The sequence below is a fragment of the Oryctolagus cuniculus genome, chromosome 7 (genome assembly GCF_964237555.1).
Source record: "Oryctolagus cuniculus chromosome 7, mOryCun1.1, whole genome shotgun sequence".
NCBI lineage: Eukaryota > Metazoa > Chordata > Mammalia > Lagomorpha > Leporidae > Oryctolagus > Oryctolagus cuniculus.
The window spans coordinates 120,349,006-120,369,088 of record NC_091438.1 but is presented as its reverse complement, the minus strand read 5'-3'; the positions used below and the strand labels follow the sequence as shown (position 1 = coordinate 120,369,088).

The 20,083-nt window shown below is 43.8% G+C and overlaps 1 protein-coding gene across 17 annotated transcripts in view; it reads right to left on the bottom strand.

The window, feature by feature from the left end:
* TUT4 (terminal uridylyl transferase 4) overlaps positions 1 to 20,083 on the bottom strand; it is a 234,434-nt gene that overhangs the window by 144,928 nt on the left and 69,423 nt on the right. For 13 of the 17 annotated variants that reach the window (XR_011390703.1, XM_008265243.4, XM_008265237.4 and 10 more), the window contains exon 1: positions 19,197 to 19,365. The exons of 3 other annotated variants lie outside the window; for them this stretch is intronic. The gene's annotated coding sequence lies outside the window, so the exon portion shown is untranslated. Of the gene's footprint in view, positions 1 to 19,196; positions 19,366 to 20,083 lie in introns of those variants that run through there. One more of the 17 variants, XM_070078505.1, reaches the window with a different exon arrangement.

Below are 20,083 nucleotides of genomic sequence, written 5' to 3'. Positions count from 1 at the left end.
GCTGCTCCATTTCTGATCTAGCTCCCTGCTAACGTGCCTGGGAAAGCAACAGAGGATGCACCAAGTGCTTGTGCCGCTGCATCCACATGGGAGACCAAGCTCCTAGCTCCTGGCTTCAGACTGGCCCAGCTCCAGTCATTAGATCAGAAGTGGAGCAGGGGCCGGTGCCATGGTTCACTTGGTTAATCCTCCGCCTGCGGCGCCAGCATCCCCTATGGGCGCCAGGTTCTAGTCCCAGTTGCTCCTCTTCCAGTCCAGCTCTCTGCTGTAGCCCGGGAGGGCAGTGGAGGATGGCCCAAGTGCTTGGGCCCCTGCACCTGCATGGGAGACCAGGAGGAAGCACCTGGCTCCTGGCTTTGGATCGGCGCAGGGCTGGCCGTGGCAGCCATTAGGGGAGTGAACCAATGGGAAGGAAGACCTTTCTCTCTTTCTCTCTCTCACTGTCTGTATCTCTACCTGTCAAATAAATAAAATAAAAATAAAAAAAAAAAAAGAAGTGGAGCAGCCAAAACTCAAACCAGTGCTTATATGGGATGCTGGCACCACAGGTGACAGCCTTACCCACTACACCAAAGCACCAGTTCCGAGGCTATCTTAGAAAGCATTCCAAAATTATATTATAAAAATGCTTTCTTAAGGAAATACAAAGGTTTTCAAAAAGTTTATGGAAAATGTGTATTTTGAAAAAACTATGCATGGATTTCAAAGTTTTCTGGACCAAACTTAACTATTTTTTGAGAAACAGAGACACAAGGACACAGAGAGGAACTGGCTTAATGGCGTAACAGGTAAAGCCACCACCTGCGGCACCAGCATCCCATATGAATGCCAGTTCCAGTCCCAGCTGCTCCTCTTCAGACCCAGCTCTCTGATATGGTCCAGGAAAGCAGTGGAAGATGACTCAAGTGCTTGGGCCCCTGCACCCACGTGGGAGACCCAGAAGAAGTTCCTGGCTGCTGGCTTTGGCCATTGTAGCCATTTAAGGAGTGGATTAGCAGATGGAGGATCGATCTCTCTAATTTTGCCTTTCAAATAAATAAATAAATCTTTAAAAAAACAAACAAACCCAGAGATAGAACTCCCATGCCCAGTTCCCACCCCAAATGCCTACAAAGGCTAGGATGGATCTGGGCCAAAAGTGGGAGCCAGAAACTCAACCTAGTGCTCTCACATAGGTGGCAAAGACCCAAAGATCACCTCCTGCTTCCCAAGAGTCTGCATTAGCTAAAACTAGGAGCCAGAGCCAGGACCCAAACACAAGCATTACAATATGGGATGCAGGCAACTTAACTACTAAACCAAATGCAAGCACAAAATAAAGCTTCTAATCCCATTTTCCATAACTTTTTAAAATGCCCCATATAATCCTCACATACTGAAAATGGATTATTTAAAAGTAGTGCTATATATGTTCTAAGCATAAAGTAAATTTTTATTTGCTTGATTATTGAATATCTACTAATCATTAGGCAAAGTCCAAGATACTGCCAAATAACAATGCCACATGTTCCTACAAAAAGTCCTGGCACTGTTATATATTTTCAGTTTTAAAAAAAAATTCTGGGGCCAGAGTTGTGGCGTAGCAGATAAAGCTGCTGCCTATAGTGCCAGCATCCCATAATGGCAAAGGTTCAATGTCCTGGCTGCTCCATTTTCAATCCAGCTCTCTGCTATGGCCTGGGAAAGAAGTAGAAGATGGCCCAAGTCCTTGGGCCACTGCACCTGCGTGGGAGATCCGCAAGAAGCTCCTGGCTCCTGGCCTCGGATCAGCACAGCTCCAGCTGTTGAGGCCATCTGGGGAGTGAACCAGTGGATGGAAGACCTCTCTCCTTCTCTCTGCCTCTCCTTCTCTCTCTGTGTAACTCTGACTTTCAAGTAAATAAATAAATCTTTAAAAAAAATTTCTTGGCGGATATAGCATCAGCTACTACATTTCTAGTATGCCCATTCATTTAGCTTTACAAGTCTGTGTATTAATAGTATTGCTGCTTTCATTTATACATAATGAGGCATCCTATTTATGAAGTGCTTAAGATGACACAAATGGGACTGATATGACTGCAAGAAACAAAAATCAAATATGTAGCTAATGCATAAGTACTAAGGAATGTATATCTCTTAGCCTAACTTAAAGTTCTCAAAGTTTTCAGTTCAACAAAATCTTAATATTCTTAAAAATTACTGGGGCTGGCACTGTGGTATAACAGGTAAAGCCGCTGCCTTCAATGCCAGCATCCCATATGGGCACCGGCTGCTCGACTTCTGATCCAGTTCTCTGCTATGGCCTGGGAAAGCAGTGGAGGATGGCCCAAGTCCTTGAGCCCCCGCACCTGTGTGGGAGACTCGGAGGAAGCTCTTGGCTCCTGGCTTCAGATTGGCGCAGCTCCAGCCATTGTGGCCAATTGGGGAGTGAACCAGCAGATGGAAGACCTCTCTCTCTCTCTCTCCCTCCCTCCCTCCCTCCCTCCTTCCCTCCCCCCCCCTCTGCCTCTCCTTCCCTCTCTGTGTAACTCTGACTTTCAAGTAAATAAATAAATCTTAAAAAAAAAATTACTGAGGCTTAATTAGCTATTTCTTACTGATTGTGCCTGGTATGTCCCAGGCACATTGCAGAAGAATTTTCTGTGGGATTTTTCTTTTAGCAAACTTGTCTCTTCATTGCTCTTCAGTTCATAACATCACCCTTGCTACAAGTCCAAGTCACTGGCTTCCTTTTTCTAACTCCCATATCCAGTCTCTTGGCTAAGTCCTGTCAACAGTCTTCATATTCTTCTTTCTTACCCAGTCAATTCTAAGATTTGTTTTATTTATTTGACAGAGTTACAGAAAGGTAGAGACAAAGAGAGAGGTCTTCCATCTGCTGGTTCATTCCCCAAATGGCCGCAATGGCTGGAGCTGAGCCTATCTATAGCCAGGAGTGAGGAGCTTCTTCCAGGTCTTCCATTTGGGTGCACAGGCCAACGACTTGGACCATCCTCCACTGTTTTCCCAGGAGCATTACCAGGGAGCTGCATCAGAAGTGGAACAGCTAGGATTTGAACTGGCACCCATATGGGATGCTGGTGTCATAGAAGATGGCTTAAACCACTATGTCACAAAACTAGCCTCAACACCTTGCATTTGACAAGGATTTTCATAGTAACCTTTTATGACACAAAAAAAAAAAAAAAAAAAAACCCTCAATGAATTAAGAACAGAAGAAAACTGCCTCAACGTGCTAAGCAGCAGCTATGAAAAATTCACAGATGATATTATACTTAACAGTAAAAAGGCTGAATGTTTTTCCTCTGAGAAACAGGACAAGAGATGTCCATCTTCTGTTCAACATGGAAGGATATTTAGGCAAGAAAAAGATACAAAAGGTAAATAGACTAGAAGGAAAAAGTAAAACTATCTGTATCAATAGGTGACTGTGTGTTGGAAAAACCAACCACTTTTTTTTTTTACCTTCTTTGACCTCAAAACAAGGGATTTTCTCCTCACCAGCAAACAATTCTGCAGGCAGACATCAGCTGTGTGTCTGTTATCAAGTCAGTTCTGACAGTTTTTTTTAAGTTTTATTTATTTATTTGAAAAGCACTGTTACAAAGAGAGAAAGGCAGAGAGAGATTTTCCACCTGTTGGCCCACCCCTAAATGGCCACCATGGCTTGAGCAAGGACAGGCTGAAGCCAGAAACCTGGAAATCCATCCATGTCTCCACCATGGGCAGCAGGGGCCCAAGTACTTGGAACGTCCTCTGCTGCCCTCCCAAGCACATGAGCTGCTCCTGGAAAAGGAGCATCAGGACTACAATCAGCACTCATACACAATGCTGGCATAACAGGAGGTAGCTCAACCCTCTATGCCACACCACTGGCCCCAGTTCTGACACTGACTACCTGGAGATAACATCAAATCCAAAAGGATGAAGGTTCATCCCCTAAGTCTGATCCCTACACACACATACTTTAGATGCCAGTGACAAGCCCCAGTTGTTGTACCTGTACTTCTGACCAACTCACTTTGTAATAGGGTTCCCACAATCCCCTCCCTGGATTTTACTTGAGCCATTCACAAAACTCAAGGAAATGCATGTATCAGTTTATTATAAAGGATATTAAAAAAGAATACAGATGAAGAGATGCACAGGGTGAGGTAAGGGAAAAGGGGTCCAGAGCTTCCATGCCCTCCTTGGACACGCCACACTACCAGAACTTCCATCTGTTAGTTATCTGGAAGATCACCAAACACTGGCCTTTTGAAACTTCATACACATGCATGATGGCTTAATAGGGTGTGGAAACCCAACAAGACCTGTCTGTTCAGATTCTTAAGCATGTGGAAAAATCTCTCTGGAATAAGGGGAGCCTTATCCTCTACTATGACCTGCTTAAGGAAGAGAAATTCTAGTTTAAAGGAGGAAATTATTTGCCAAGAACTATGGGAAAAAAAACACACATATATTCCACAATGATACAATCTTACATGTGAAAGGAAGAGTAACAGAGGACAAACACAGATAGAGAAAGAGAGAAATATTCTCTATCTACTGGTTGACTTCCCACATGGCCACAACAGCCAGGGCTAGGCCAGATCAAAGCAAGGAGCCAGGAACTTCATCTGGAAGTTCAGGTCTTCCACATGGGCGGCAGGGGCCCAAGTACTTGGGCCATCATCCTCTGCCTTCCCAGGCACATTAGCAGGAAGCTGGCTCAAGAGCGAAGTAGCCAGACTCTAACCAGCACTCCAACATGGGATGCTGGCATCACAAGCAGTGGCTTAACCTGCTGCACCACATCAGCCTCACAATGATATAACCTGCACAGGATATCCTAAGGAATCCACAAGAACTATTTGAGCAAATCTACAAAAACGATTTAGCAAATAAACAAGTGCAAATTTAATATACAAAAATCAACTGTACATCTATATACTAGTAATGACCAATCCAAAAATGAAATTAAGAATTCTGGGGGCCAGCACTGTGGTGTAGCGGGTTAAGCCGCCGCCTGCAGTGCCAGCATCCCATATGGGCGCCGGTTAAAGTCCTGGCTGCTCCACTTCTGATCCAGCCCTCTGCTATGGCCTGGGAAAGCAGTAGAAGATGGCCCAACTCCTTGGGCCCCTGCACACATGTGGGAGACCCAGAAGAAGCTCCTGGCTTCAGATCGGCACAGCTCCGGCTGTTGCAGCCATCTGGGGAGTGAACCAGCGGATAGAAGACTTCTTTCTCTGTCTCTACCTCTCTCTGTAACTCCGTCTTTCAAATAAATAAAATAAATCTTTTTTTAAAAAAAGGGTTTGAGTATTACTCATTTCCCTATTTTTTGGAAATCTTAGAAGTGTCATGGTATCAGGCCGGCGCCGTGGCTCACTAGGCTAATCCTCCGCCTAGCGGCGCCGGCACACCGGGTTCTAGTCCCGGTCAGGGCACTGGATTCTGTCCCGGTTGCCCCTCTTCCAGGCCAGCTCTCTGCTGTGGCCAGGGAGTGCAGTGGAGGATGGCCCAGGTGCTTGGGCCCTGCACCCCATGGGAGACCAGGAAAAGCACCTGGCTCCTGGCTCCTGGCTCCTGCCATTGGATCAGCGCGGTGCGCCGGCCGCGGCGGCCATTGGAGGGTGAACCAACGGCAAAAGGAAGACCTTTCTCTCTGTCTCTCTCTCTCACTGTCCACTCTGCCTGTCAAAAAAAAAAAAAGAATTAAAAAAAAAAAAAAAAAAAGAAGTGTCATGGTATCATGACAAGAGTAGATGTGTCAGCCACGGGGATTCTATTATAACGATATTATAATTAGCTAAAGGTCACTATAAGGATGCAGTCAGCAGCCTCATTGGCTATTTTTGACTGGCACTGGTTCTAAACAGATTTTAAAGAAGCTGCAGTTTTCAATTCACACAGAAGGGGAATTGGGTTAGGCAAGGCAGGCAACACTGCAGAAAGCAGCTGGCAACCTCAGCTCCTTCTTGCTACCTCCTTGCCACCATCAAAAACTGTGAAACATTGCTAGAAGAAACTAAAGACATAAATATACGGATACACATTCAGGGCTGAAGAATTAGAAGACTTATTGTCAAAATGACAATAGTCAAGTTATGCTTCTATTTCAGATATCCATATCTCAAATCAGAGTGCCTGGGATCAGATCCTGCTCTCTACCTCTACTTCCAACTCAACTTCCTGCTACCATACCTGGGAAGCACATGGGAGACCTGGATGGAGTTCCCGGCTACTAGCTTTGAACTGGTCCAGCCCTGGTTACTGCAGCATTTTGGCAGTAAACCAGTGGATGGAAGACCTCTCAATCTCTCTCTGCCTTTCAAATAAATAAATATGTCTTTAATGATGTACTCCCCAAACTAGCTGCCAGATTCAACATAATCCTTTCAAATTCCTTTTCTTCCAGATACTGACAAATTGATCCTAAAATTCATACGGAATTACAAGAAACCCCAACTAAACAAAACAATCTTGAAAAATATATTAAAGACTTAAATTTCCTAATTTTAAAATTACTACAAACCTACAATACTTGAGTTGGCCTAAGGATAAACATATAGATCAATGAAATAGAACTGAGAAATTCACAAATAAATCCATACATGCAACGTCAATTTATTTTCAACAGGGTACTAAAACTGTAACAGTGTAAATAATAGTTTTTTCATTGAATGGTGCTGGAACAAATAAATAATATAAACCTGAAAAAGGTATAAAACTTCAAAACCTTGGACTAGGCAATAATTTCTGAGGCATAATACCTAAAGCAGAAACAAAAAAAAAAATTGGACTTAATACAAAATTAAAAATTTTAGTGCTTCAATGAGATTCTTGTAGCAATGCCTCAAAAAATTAAATACAGAATTACATGATCTAGCAAGTTCACTTCTTGGTATACAGACCCACAGAACTGAAAGTAGGGACTTGAACATATATTTGAACACCAATGCTCAGAACACCAATATTCACGATAGTCAAAAGGTGAACCCGGAGGTCTGATGATAGACAGAGGAACAAAATGTAATATATATGTAAATGGAATATTACTCAGCCCTAAAAAGAAATCCTGACATGTGCCATAACAAGGATAAACCTTTACACAGTTATGCTGAATAAAATGAGTTATGCTAAACAGAATAATAAATACTATTATAACTACATTTATATGAAGTATCTACAGTGGTCAAATTCAGAGACAGAAAACAGTTATTGCAGGGCTATCCTTGTGCCACACCACAACAGGTTAAGCTGCCACCTGCAACCCTGGCATCCCATGAGAGGCAGTTGAAGTCCCAGCTGCTCCACTCTTTTTTTTTTTTTTTTTTTTAAGATTTATTTATTTACTTTGAAAGTCAAAGTTACATGGTGGGGGGGGGGTGAGGGGGGACAGACAGAGAGGTCTTCCATTCGCTGGTTCACTCCACAAATGGCTGCAACAGCCGGAACTGCGCCGATCTGAAGCCAGGAACCAGAAGCTTCCTCTGAGTCTCGAGCTGCTCCATTTTCAATCTAGTTTGCTGCTGACGCACCTGGGAAAGCAGTGAAAGATAGCCCAAGTACTTGGGCCCCTGCCACCCATGTGGAAGACACAGACAAGAGTTCCAGGCTCCTGGCTTCAGCCTGGCCCTGCCTAGCCATTTGGGAAGTGAACCAGAAGATGGATGAGATAGCTCTCTCGCATGCATGTGCGCGCTTTCCCTCTCTCTCTGTTACTCTTTCAAATAAAAGACAGACAGAAGGATGGAAGGAAGGAAATGATTATTGCCAGAAGCTAGGAAAAGAGGGGAATGGGGACTTACTATTTAATGGTACAAACTTTGAATTTGCAAAAAAGAAAACTTTCTGAAGACAGATGATGGTGACTGTTGCACAATAATGTAAATGTTCTTTTTTTTTAAAAAAAAGATTTATTTATTTATTTGGAAGTCAGAGTTACACAGAGAAAGGAGAGGCAGAGAGAAAGAGAGAGGTCTTCCATCCACTGGTTCACTCTCCAATTGGCCACAACAGCAGGAGCTGTGCCGATCTGAAGCCAAGAGCTGTAAATGTTCTTAGTGTCACTGAATATACATTTAAGAAAGGAGACAATGTTAAAGCACCTGGCTCCTGGCTTCGGATCAGCGCAGTGCGCCAGCCACAGTGTGCTGGCCAGAGTGGCCATTGGGGAGCTGAAAAACGGAAAAAAGGAAGACCCTTCTCTCTGTCTCTCTGTCCACTCTGCCTGTCAAAAAAAAAGAATGGAGACAATGTTATAGACATTGATGCAAAACTCAACAAAATACTAACACACCAAATTCAGCAGCATAAAAGGATTATGCACCATGACCAAGTGGGATTTATTCCTAGAACGGAAGGATGATTCAACATAAAATAATCAATCAATATAATATGCCACCTTAAAGCAGAGGAAAAACAACACAATCATCTCAATTGACGTAAAGGAAAAAAATCTTACAAAAAAAAATCTTTTGTGGTAAAAACACTCCACAAATCAGGGAAACAAAGAAACTACCTCATCATAATAAAGGCCAGATATGAAAAACACATCACTGGGGCCAGCGCTGTGACACAGTGGGTTAAAGCCCTGGCCTGAAGCTCCAGCATCCCATATGGGCGCTGGTTCTAGACCCGGCTGCTCCTCTTCAGATCCAGCTCTCTGCTATGGCCTGGGAAAGCGGTAGAAGATGGCCCAAGTCCATCCAAGACCCGGAAGAAGCTCCTGGCTCCTGGCTTTGGATCGGCACAGCTCCGGCCATTGCAGCCATCTGGGGAGTGAACCAACAGATGGAAGACCTCTCTCTCTCTGCCTCTCCTCTCTCTGTGTAACTCTGACTTTCAAATAAATAAAATAAATCTTAAAAAGAAAAGAAAAAACTTAAAAAAAAGAAGAAAAACACATCACTAACATCATACTCAATGGTGAAGGACTAAAAGCTTTTCCTCTAAGATCAAAACAAGTCAAGGATGCCTACTTTCATGATTTCAAGATGGTACTAGAAATTCTAGCCAGATCAGACAAGTAAAAGAAACAAAAGATATTCAAATTGGAAAGGAAATGTTTACTGAGATTTATATGTAGAAAACTCTAAAAATTCCACACACAAAGATCTATTAGAACAAAGAAACTAATTCAGCAAAGCAGCACAATACAAAGTCAACACACAAAAGTCATTTCAAAACCAAACTACAAATAATCTCAAAAAGAGATTCAGATAATTCCATCTATAATACCATCAAAAAGAATAAAATACTAAGGAATCCTATAACAAATCAATAATGAATAATGAAAAGTACAAAGCATTGCTGAAGCAAATTAATGAAGATGTAAACAGAAATACATTCCATATTCACAGACTGGAAGACTTAACATTGTTAAAACGTCCATACGACCACAAGTGATGTATAGATCAACAAAAATCCCAATGAGGTTTTTTGCAAAAACAGAAAGCCTATCCTAAAATTCATATGAAGTTCCAAGGAACTTCAAATAACCAAAACAACCTTGACAAGGAACACCTCTGGTTTCAAAATTTACTACAAAGTTACAGGAATCAAAGTATTATACTACATGCTTACAAATAGACATACAGACCAATGGAGAATAGAGAGCCCAGAGATGCCAAATCCATTCTAAGCAGAAAGTGTTCTTTTCAACAACGGTGCTGGAAAAACTGGATATGCACAGACGAAAGAATGACACTGTATCATACCTTACACCATATACAAAAATTAACTTAAAATGGATCCATGTCCTAAAAATAAGACCTAATATATATATATATATATATACACACCTAATATAATGGTATATAATATAATGGGCGAAAGTCAGATGCTGTCTGCCTCTGCTTCTCTGTAACTCTGCCTTTTAAATAAATAAATAAATAAATAAATCTTTAAAGAAAAAAAAAGATTTGTCCATTTTTAACCAAATTGGTGCTGGTTGTTATTCTATTCTTGTTGAGTTCTGGGAGTCTCCTGTATATTCTAGATATAAATTCCTTACCATATATATGATTTAAAACTTTCTTTCATTCTGTGGTCTTTTTACCTTGTTTGATAGTGCCTTCTGTTGACAAAATTTTAAATTTTCATGTAATCCAGTGGATCTAATTTTTCTTTTCTTGCCTGTGCCTTTGGTGTCATATCCAAGAAAATCATTTCTGGGGCCCGGCACTGTGGCACAGCATAAGGTTAAGCCATGGCCTACAGCACCAGCATCCCATATTGATGCCAGTTCAACTCCCAGCTGCTTCACTACCAATCCAGTTAATACACCTGAGAAAGCAGCAGAGGATGGCCCAAGTCCTTGAGCCCCTGCATCTATGTGAGAGACCCAGAAGAAGCTCCTGGCTCCTGGCTGAGGCCTGGCCCAGCCCCAGTCGTTGCCGCCATTCAGGGAGTGAACCAGCAGACAGATCTCATTCTCTCTTCTCCCTCTGTAACTATGCCTTTCAAATAAATAAATAAATCTCTTAAAATTTTTTTGTTTCTTCTGGACATTTCATAAGGAATCACAGCATTTTTTTTTTAAAGAGAAGGGCAATGGATTTGAACAGGAAATAGCAAGTATTGGTAAGAATGCAGAAAAATTGAAACCCTTGTGCACTGTTGGGTAGAATGTAAAATTATATAGCCACTGTGGCAACAGTATAATGGTTCCTTTAAAAACTACAGTTACAGGGGCCAGCGCTGTAGCACAGCAGGTTAATGTCCTGGCCTGAAGTGCTGGCATCCCATATGAGCATCAGTTCAAGACCCAGCTGCTCCACTTCCAATCCAGCTCTCTACTATGGGCTGGGAAAGCAGTAGAGTCCTTGGGCTCCTGCACCCACGTGGGAGACCCGGAAGAAGCTCCCGGCTCCTGGCTTCAGACTGGCTCAGCTCCAGCCATTGTGGCCAACTGGGGAGTGAACCTGCGGATGTAAGACCCCTCCCTCCCTCTCTCCCTCTCTCTCTGTGTAACTCTTTCAAATAAATAAATATTAAAAAAAAAAAAAAAAAAAAAAACACTACAGTTATACTGGGGCCGGCACTGGGCACAGTGGGTTAACACTCTGGCCTGAAGCATTGACATCCCATATGTGCGCCGGCCAGCTCTCTGCTGTGGCCGGGGAAAGCAGTGGAGGATGGCACAAGTCTTTGGGCCCCTGCACCCGCATAGGAAACTCAGAAGAGGCTCCTGGCTCCCAGCTTCGGATTGGCGCAGCTCCAGCTGTTGCGGCCAGTTGGGGAGTGGACCATCGGATGGAAGACCTCTCTCTCTCTGCCTCTCCTCTGTGTAGCTCTGACTTTCAAATAAATAAATCTTAAAAAAAAAAAAAAAAAAAAAAAAAAAAGACTACCGTTACAGGGATCAGTGTTGCGGTATAGTGAAATAAGCTGCTACCATGCCAGCACCCCTTACACTGGAGTACCAGCTCGAGTTCCAGCTGCTCCAAATCCAATCCAGCTCCCAATTAATGTGCCTGAGAAAGCAGAAGATGGCCCAAGTACTGGGGTCCCTGCCACCCACATGGAAGACCCAGATGGAGTTCCAGGATTTTGGCTTCAGCCAGTTGCAGCCATCTGGGGAATGAACCAACGGATAGAAGATTCTGTCTGTCTCTCACTCTGCCTTTCAAATAAATAAATATTTTTTTAAAATCTACAATTACAATTACTGTATGATCCAGCAATTGCACTTTTGGGTACACATCTAAAGAATTGAAAGCAGGGTCTCAAAAAGATATTTGTACTCCATGTTCACAGCAGCATTATTCACAATAACTAAAGCATGGCAGCAATTCAAGTATCAAACATCCATCAATGGATAAATGGATAAGCAAATGTGGTACTGTAGCCCCATACAACAGAATGTCATTCAGCTTTAAAAAGGCTGCATATACTATAATATGCTGCTATATGAACTAACCTTGCTAATGTTATGCTAAGAGAAATGTCGATTACAAAAAGACAAATACTATAAAATTTCACTTATATAAGGTATTTATAGTTGTAAAAATCATAAGCAAAAAGCAGAATGGTAGATGCCAGAGGCTGCAGAGAGGGGAAATAAGGGGGTTGGGGAGTTGGCGGGTATTGTCTAAGGAGTACGAAGTTTCAGTTTTGTAATAATGAAAGAGTTGGGGTTACGCTGTGGCTCATAGACTAAGCCTCTGCCTGTGGTGCCCACATCCTATATGGGCACTGGTTCAAGTCCCAGCTGCTCCACTTCAGATCCAGCTCCCTGCTAATGGCCTGGGAAAACAGCGGAAGATGGCCCAAGTGCTTGGGCCCCTGCACCTACATGGGATACCCAGAGGAATCTCCTGGCTTCAGTAGGCCCAGTTCCAGCCATTGTGGCCATTAGGGGAGTGAACCAATGGAGGGAAGACCTCTCTCTCTGTTTCTCCCTCCGTAACTCTGTCTCTCAAATAAATAAATAAATCTTAAAAAAAAAAAAAAGACTAAAAGAGATATAAAGATGGTGTACATTATGAATGTATTTCATTTTACCTTACCATACACTTAAAAATGGTTAAGATAGTAAATTTTATGTTGTGTTTTAACTCAATTTTAAAAAAATGGAAAAGTAGTAAATAGTAAACTTTATATTACATAGTTTACCACAATTTTTTAAAATATTATTTTATTTATTTTTAAGAGCACAGTTAACAGAAAGAGACAGAAGAAGAGGGAAAGGGAAAGAGAGAGAAGTCCCCCATCTGCTGACTCATTCCCCAAATGGCCACAATGGCCAGGGCTGGGTCAGGCCACAGCGAGGAGCCAGAAGCTGCAACCAGTTCTCCCACGTGGGTGCAGGGGCCTAAGGACTTGGGCCATCTTCTGCTGCTTTCCCTGGCACACTAGCAGGGAGCTGGATTGGAAGTAGAGCAGCAGGATTCAAACCAGTACCCACATGGGATGCCAGCAATGCAGGCAGAGGCTTAACCTGATATGCCACAACACCAGCCCCCATAATTTTTTTTATTAAAGATTTATCTTATTTATTTGAAAGGAAGTTAGAGAGAGAGAGAGAGAGAGAGAGAGAGAAAGATCTTCCTTCTGCTGGTTCACTGCCAAATGGCTGCAACAACCAGGGTCAGTTCTTTTGGGTCTCCCACAAGGGTGCAGGGGCCCAAAGACTTGGACCATCTTCCACTACTTTCCCAGGCACATTAGCAGGGAGCTGGATCAGAAGTTAAACAGCCAAGGCTCCAACAGGCATCTATATGGGATGCTGGCATTATAGGTGGTGGTTTAATCCATTATGCCACATGCCAGCTCCTTACCACAATTTTTTAAGCCTTAAAAAATAAAGGATGTAATGGCATCCCACAAACTGGGAAAATAGTTTTCAAATCATATATCTGATAAGGTTCTAGTATCTATAATACATAAAGAACTCTTAAGGTTCAACAATTTAAAAAAACTCAATTTTTAAACAAAGGATTTGAATAGATGAAGATACCCAAATGGCCAACAGGCACATAAAAAGATACTAAACATCATTTATCACTATGGAAAGACAAAGCAAAACCACAAGGAAGTACCACCCTCATCTACCAAAATGGTTATAATTAAAGATACATAGTAAGTGATGGTGGGGCTGGCGCTGTAGCATAGTAGGTTAAGCCTCTGTCTACCACACTAGCATCCCATGTGGGCACCAGTTCGAGTCCCAGCTGTTCTACTTCTGATCCAGCTCCCTGCTAATGGCCTGGGAAAGCACTGGAAGATGGCCCAAGTGAACCAGCAAATGGAAGATATCTCTCTTTCTTTCTCTCTCTCAATCTCGCTCTCTCTCTGCCTCTCTTTAACTCTGCCTTTCAAATAAATATTTTTTTAAAACAGGTGAACTTTATGGTATCATAAAGTACACCTCAAAAAAAGGAAAAAATACACTATTACATAATTGCATTAGCCATCAAATACTAATGTCTTAACGTGTCATGCAGCCACCACCCTATATCCTGAATGAAAGAATGAAAAAGGCAAATCCTGTAGTGTCTTAATATTACTTATGAGAGTCCTCACTTTGGCAGCACATATACTAAAATATTACTTATGAAAACTCTGACTCCAACACACACCCCCAGCAAAGAGGTCCCCATAATTTGAATAACACTAACCTAAATTAATACTCAGCACAGGGGCCGGCACTGTGGCACAGCAGTACCTCTCTCTCTGTCTCTTCCTCTCTCTCTAACTCTTTCAAATAAATAAAAATAAATCTTAAAAAAAAAATACTCAGCACGATTGTTGCTTAATAAACACTCTGACAAAATGCAATCAGATTTGCTTTATATAATTCACACTTTTATATATTTGCAAAATATTTTTTGAACAACTATTAAAAAAAAAAACCTCTGCATCCTAAAATTTGACACCCTGAGCTTGGGGTAAAACACAGGGTAGCAGTGAAAAGCTGTGGCTCTGGACTCAGATACTCTGAATTCAAATCCTCACTGCAGCAAACTGGATATGAGATTCTGTTAGTTACAAAGACAGAAAGAAATAAAGAGAGAGATCCTCCCCAGATGGCCAAAATGTCTAGGGCTGGGCCAGGCCTAAGCCAGGAGCTTCATCCAAGTGTCCCACATAGTTGGCAGGAGCCCAAACATTAAGGCCATCGTCTGCTTTTCCCAGGCCATTAGCAGAGAGCTGGATTGGAAGTGGAGTGCCAGGACAGGAACTGACACCCAAGTGAGATGCTGGTGTTGCAGAAAGTTGTTTTACCTACTATACCACAACACTGGCCCCAATACTTAATCCATCTTTATGTACTTTTCTCACCAGTAAATGAAGATAATATAAAAGTACCAGTAAATCAGGATACTATAAAAGTACTGTTGTTAGGACTGAGCTAATACTTCTAAGCTCTAGAGAAAGAAATTAGGGCCCAGTAACTACTCAGGAAATCATCTATTACCATGGTAAATCAAATGCCCATTTAGAACTATTAGACTGTTGTATGACTACCAAACACACCTATCTCATTCTAGAAGTACAGGCTGCTTCATTTGAAGATTAGGACTTTGCTTAACTTTACTGGTGAACAGCTTGCATGAATGTTGCTCCCTCGTTCCAGCCTACACTCCTCAATGCCCTAAACTACTTTCTAGTGCTGAACTAAAAAACAGTCAACTAATCCAAGCTAATGAGTGAAGAAGCTTCCTGAACAGGTGTAACACTGTGATTTCTCCCAAGAGTATTATTGTCTCAGAAGAATCTTCTAAGAGATGAAAAATTCTTATACAGTAAGATTTGGATCACAGAATCTTCAAAAAATAGTCTGAAATAGAGGAAGAGGAGAGTGTTATGAGAAAGGCTGAAATATCCACTCAAAACGGGTAGAATCTGTTGGTAGGGAAGCCAAGGACAAAAAACTAGACTAGGAGTCAGAAAATAGTTCTAATCACAGCTCAACCACTCTCTCACTTGGCTTACCACTTACAAGATTAAAAATCCAAATACCTTAATTTAACATACTCTCAAGTTGATTTCCACTTCCAATCATTTATCTCACCAGTCTATCCATATCCTCAATTCTGATCACACTCTTCCCCACACACCAAGCCCCACCACAACTTACCATCTTTGCGTGTTATCTCCTAGGTCTGGAATGGCCTTCATCTATTCCCTTTCCTTCTATACCTAACAATTTCCCACTCAACCCTCAAGAGCTGGTTCTTCCTCTTAACTCCAGGAATTTGGGATATTGTAATTTACAGAATTATACACAGACCGAGTTTCTTGACAGCAGATTGTCTTTTTTTTGCATGTCTCTAAAACCTAGTAGTGTCTAGTATACAGTACAATTGCAAATGTTTGAAGTGAGTTCTTGCCGGCGCCGCGGCTCAATAGGCTAATCCTCCGCCTTGTGGCGCCAGCACACTGGGTTCTAGTCCCGGTCGGGGCGCTGGGTTCTGTCCCAGTTGCTCCTCTTCCAGGCCAACTCTCTGCTGTGGCCCAGGAAGGCAGTGGAAGATGGCCCAAGTGCTTGGGCCCTGCACCCCATGGGAGACCAGAAGCACCTGGCTCCTGGCTTCGGATCAGCGCGGTGCACCAGCTGCAGCGCGCCGGCCGCGGAGGCCATTGGAGGGTGAACCAACGGCAAAGGAAGACCTTTCTCTCTCTCTCTCTCTCTCACTGTCCACTCTGTCAAAAAAATTAAAATAAAATAAAATAAAAAATAAAAAATGAAGTGAGTTCTTAATCAATGAATGAACTTTAGGCAGTTTCCTCATTTACAAAATTAAAAAAAAAGTTTGATATATCTGAAGCAACATGGTCTTACATTAGGAACGAGATCTGCTTTGAAATCTTTCCAACTCTGATCTTGAGCAAATAACCTCTATGAGTCACAGATTGCTCATCTATAAACACGTTTCATAGGGCTGTTACACTGAAGAAGTGAAAAAAATGCATAAACATATCTAGCACAGTAACTAGAACAGGCACTCTAATAAAAGTATCCTCTCTCCTTCAACTCTTAGGGTAATTAAGGACATCTAGTGGGATAATTTTAAATGAAAATAATTTAGAAACTACAGCACACTACACAAATTAAACCTTAAGAGAAAAAAATTCAAACATTTTAATACTTTTTCTTTCTTTTGTGTTTTTAAGAAACACTTGGGGGGGGCCAGTGCTATGGCACAGGTTAATCCTCCACCTGTGGTGCCAGCATCCCATATGGGTGCCAGTACTAGTCCCAGCTGCTCCATTTCCTATCCAGCTCTCTGCTATGGCCTGGGAAAGCAGTAGAAGTCGGCCCAAGCACTTGGGACCCTGAACCCATGTGGGAGATCCAGAAGAAGCTACGGGCTCCTGGCTTAGGACTGGCTCAGCTCCGGGCGTTGCAGCCATTTGGGGAGTGAACCAGCGGATGGAAGACCTTTCTCTCTTTCTCTTTCTCTCTCTCTCTCTCTCTCTCTCTCACTGAACTCTACCTCTCAAATAAATCAATCTTAAAAAAAAAAAAAAAATGGGGGACTTGCTGTTTTTTTTAACATTTCTCCAGGGATGGGTCTTTGACACAGCAGTTAAGTCACCACTTGCAAGGACAACTGCATCCCATACCAAGAGTATGGGTTCTGCTTCTGATCCAGTTTCCTTCTAATAGGCAGCCTGCAAGACAGCAGGTATTTGAGTTCCTGCCATCCACCTGAGTTCTGGGCTCCTGGCTTCAGTCTGGCCCAGCCCCAGCTCTTGCTGGCATTTGGGAAGTAAACCAGATAGGAGCACCAGAGCTTGTAGGCATACTCTCTCCGGTTCTCTCTCTCTCATTGTCTTCCCCACTACCTCAACCCTACACCTTTCAAATACATTAAAAAAAAAAAAAAATATTTCTCCAAATTGTGCAACTGTCTAGGATTCCAGAATTTAAACAATTCAGTTTGTACCATGTGAACAGCCCTAACTCCTCTAATACTAATAAGAAAAAGTTCATGTTTTTTTTTGAATTATGGTGTCCTCTTCCCAAGCCAGCTTTAGGTCTCTCCATTTTTTTAACAATGCAGAACATATTTCAAAAAGTTTCTTAAAAATTTTATTAAAAATGTTTATTTTGATGCAAAAAAATTTTTTCTTCTACTATCATGGCCCTGGACAATGAAAAGACCTTAAACTTCCTGTATTTAGATGTCTGCTGGCCTTAAAACATTAAATGTAAATAACTCTCACTTCCACTTCTGGATTATTTCAAGGAAACTTTTTCATTTTCTATACCAAATGAAAAACTGCAAATATCAGGGAAATTTACCTAAAAAAGTTCTTTTTTGAAAATAACTTTTTTTTGTTTAACATAATTATTTTTAAAGCATAAAACATTTAAAAGTCTTACTTTTCCCAATATATACAGCTTTTAGGAAGTATTCCTTATAATTTGTAAAAGCATCACAGTGCACTAGAAGCTAGGTTTCCTTCATCAAGCACCACTTTCTAAATTAATATTTCATAATTTTACAAGTTGTGACTAATCAGTACTAAGAGGTACTACAGTGCAGTACTTTTCTTTACAATTCCAGCACCTTAGTATGGTATTTTCTCTAAATTATCATATTCACTTGGGATTACCCAATTTTAGTAACAGTTCTCATTACTTTCAAAATCGAACAGGGTATGCTCTGTTTCACCAGGTGTTACAAATATTTCGCTGTTACAAGACTTGAGAGGGAAAAAGTCTTTGAAAATGAAAAGATGTATGATCCACTCGAGCTAAATGCACGCCGACGATATACAATTCGAATCGCGTTTCTGGACACTAGGATCACAAAAGGAGGTAGAACCTCAAATGACTAAGGAACTACTTTTACATCAAAAATATATCAAAATGAAGGAACATAGTATAATAAAACTAAAATTTCAAGTAGGGGGTAAAATTCGTGTGATTTACATTTGGTGATCTGAAGAGAAATCAATCTTGTTAAATTAACAGTAAATCATCCCATTGAGATACGAGGGGAAATCCCGCCGATGTGCTTCTATCGGATCTAAATTTTTTTTTTCTTTTCTTTTTTTGCAGTCCAGATCCCAACAGGATCCGAAACCCCGCGCGAGGCGAGGAACACACTCGGGGAATGCTGTCTGTTTACAAATACGAAGCTCACTGTTACCCACGTCAAAGGAGCGCGTTGCCACTGCACGACTGGGGGGCGGGGGAGAGAAGGCGGGCGAGCAAGAAACAAAATCCACAGACACCTCCACCTCGTCGCTGCAAGGGCGAGCACCGAGAACAGACTCATTATGTAGTGTGTGTGTGTGTGTGTGTGTGCGCGCACGAACGGTACATATACATCTGTTACCTAAGTATGGGTGAAAGAAAAGGCACACAGGACACCGAACCGTCCCGGACCCAAGAGAATGCTCAAGCCAACCCCCGTTAAGTCAAAATCGGCCTGGCCCGTCTACAACAGGTTTCGGGCCGAGGCCAAGAGCCCCAGCCTCTCTGTGGAGTTCCGCTCCAAAGCGCCCCAATGCCCTCCCCAGGCCGCCCAGGCCGCCGTCCCCACCTCCCTGAACTCAGCCGTCCCCCTGGGACCCCCAAAGCCCATTCCAGCAAGGAAATTAGTGTCAGGCCCCCCAAGGGGCGGCTGAGACAGCACCCGCTCTCCCACTCCTCGACACCTGCGAGGCGCGGGCACCTGAAGAAGGCGAACCTGGGGCCGCCCGGCCTTCCCGAGCACACCCCCTCGGCACCCGGCGCGGCGTCGCGGCCGGAACCTCCGTACCTGCGAGGCCCGCGAGCTATAGGCGCGCGCGGCGCCTCCTCATCTCAGTGGCTCCCGCTCCCGCTCTCCCTCCGCCTCCCGCTGCTGCTACCGCTGCCGCCGCCGCCGCCGCTGGAGGCCAGGACACGAAGAGCTCAGGGCTCCACCGCCATGTCCGCCGCGCCGCGAACTGCATTGTGGGGGGGAAGGGATGGGGAGGGGGAGGAGGAGGGAGAGGGAGAGAAAGAGGAGGACCGGGTGAGGGGAGGGGGCCGAGGAAGAGTGGAGACCGGGGGAGAGGGGGAGGGGAGCCAGGGACTGGCCCTGAAAGGGGTCCCGGCCCGGGAGAATGGGAGACCTTGGGAAACGAGGCGCAGAGGGAAGGGTTCAGGAGTGCCTCCTCTGTCCGTTCTGGGGGGCCCCGGTTACTGGTGAAATCCAAGCGGAGGAAGGGTAAACAGCACTGGGGGGAGGGGCTACGCTCGGGGGCTAGCGGAGGCCGCGAGGAAACAATGAGGAGGGGGTCGCCTCGAGAAGACCGCGCACTCACACCCACGCCGAGGGAAAGGAAACGCGCGAGGACACTCGTTAGCCCGCGCGGAGGCGGGGGAGGGGAGGGGGCGGGCCGGGCCCCCGGCGGAGGGGGAAGCTGGAAGGCGGCCGGGCTTCGCGGGCAGGGGCGGGGCCGCCGGCAAGGGTCGCGAGGTCTCGCCGCGCGCCGACGTCGGCGCGCCTGGAAAGGGCTGGGGTCGCCCGCGCGGCGGCGCCGCCCACGCGAGGCCCCCGGGCTGGGAGAGGGCTCCGAAAGCCGTGTCGACGCCTCGCACCCAAAGCTGTTCCCCTCACGGAGGAAACCTGGCCCTGCCTGTGACCCTCTGACCTGACACACAGGGCACGGCCCGAACCTA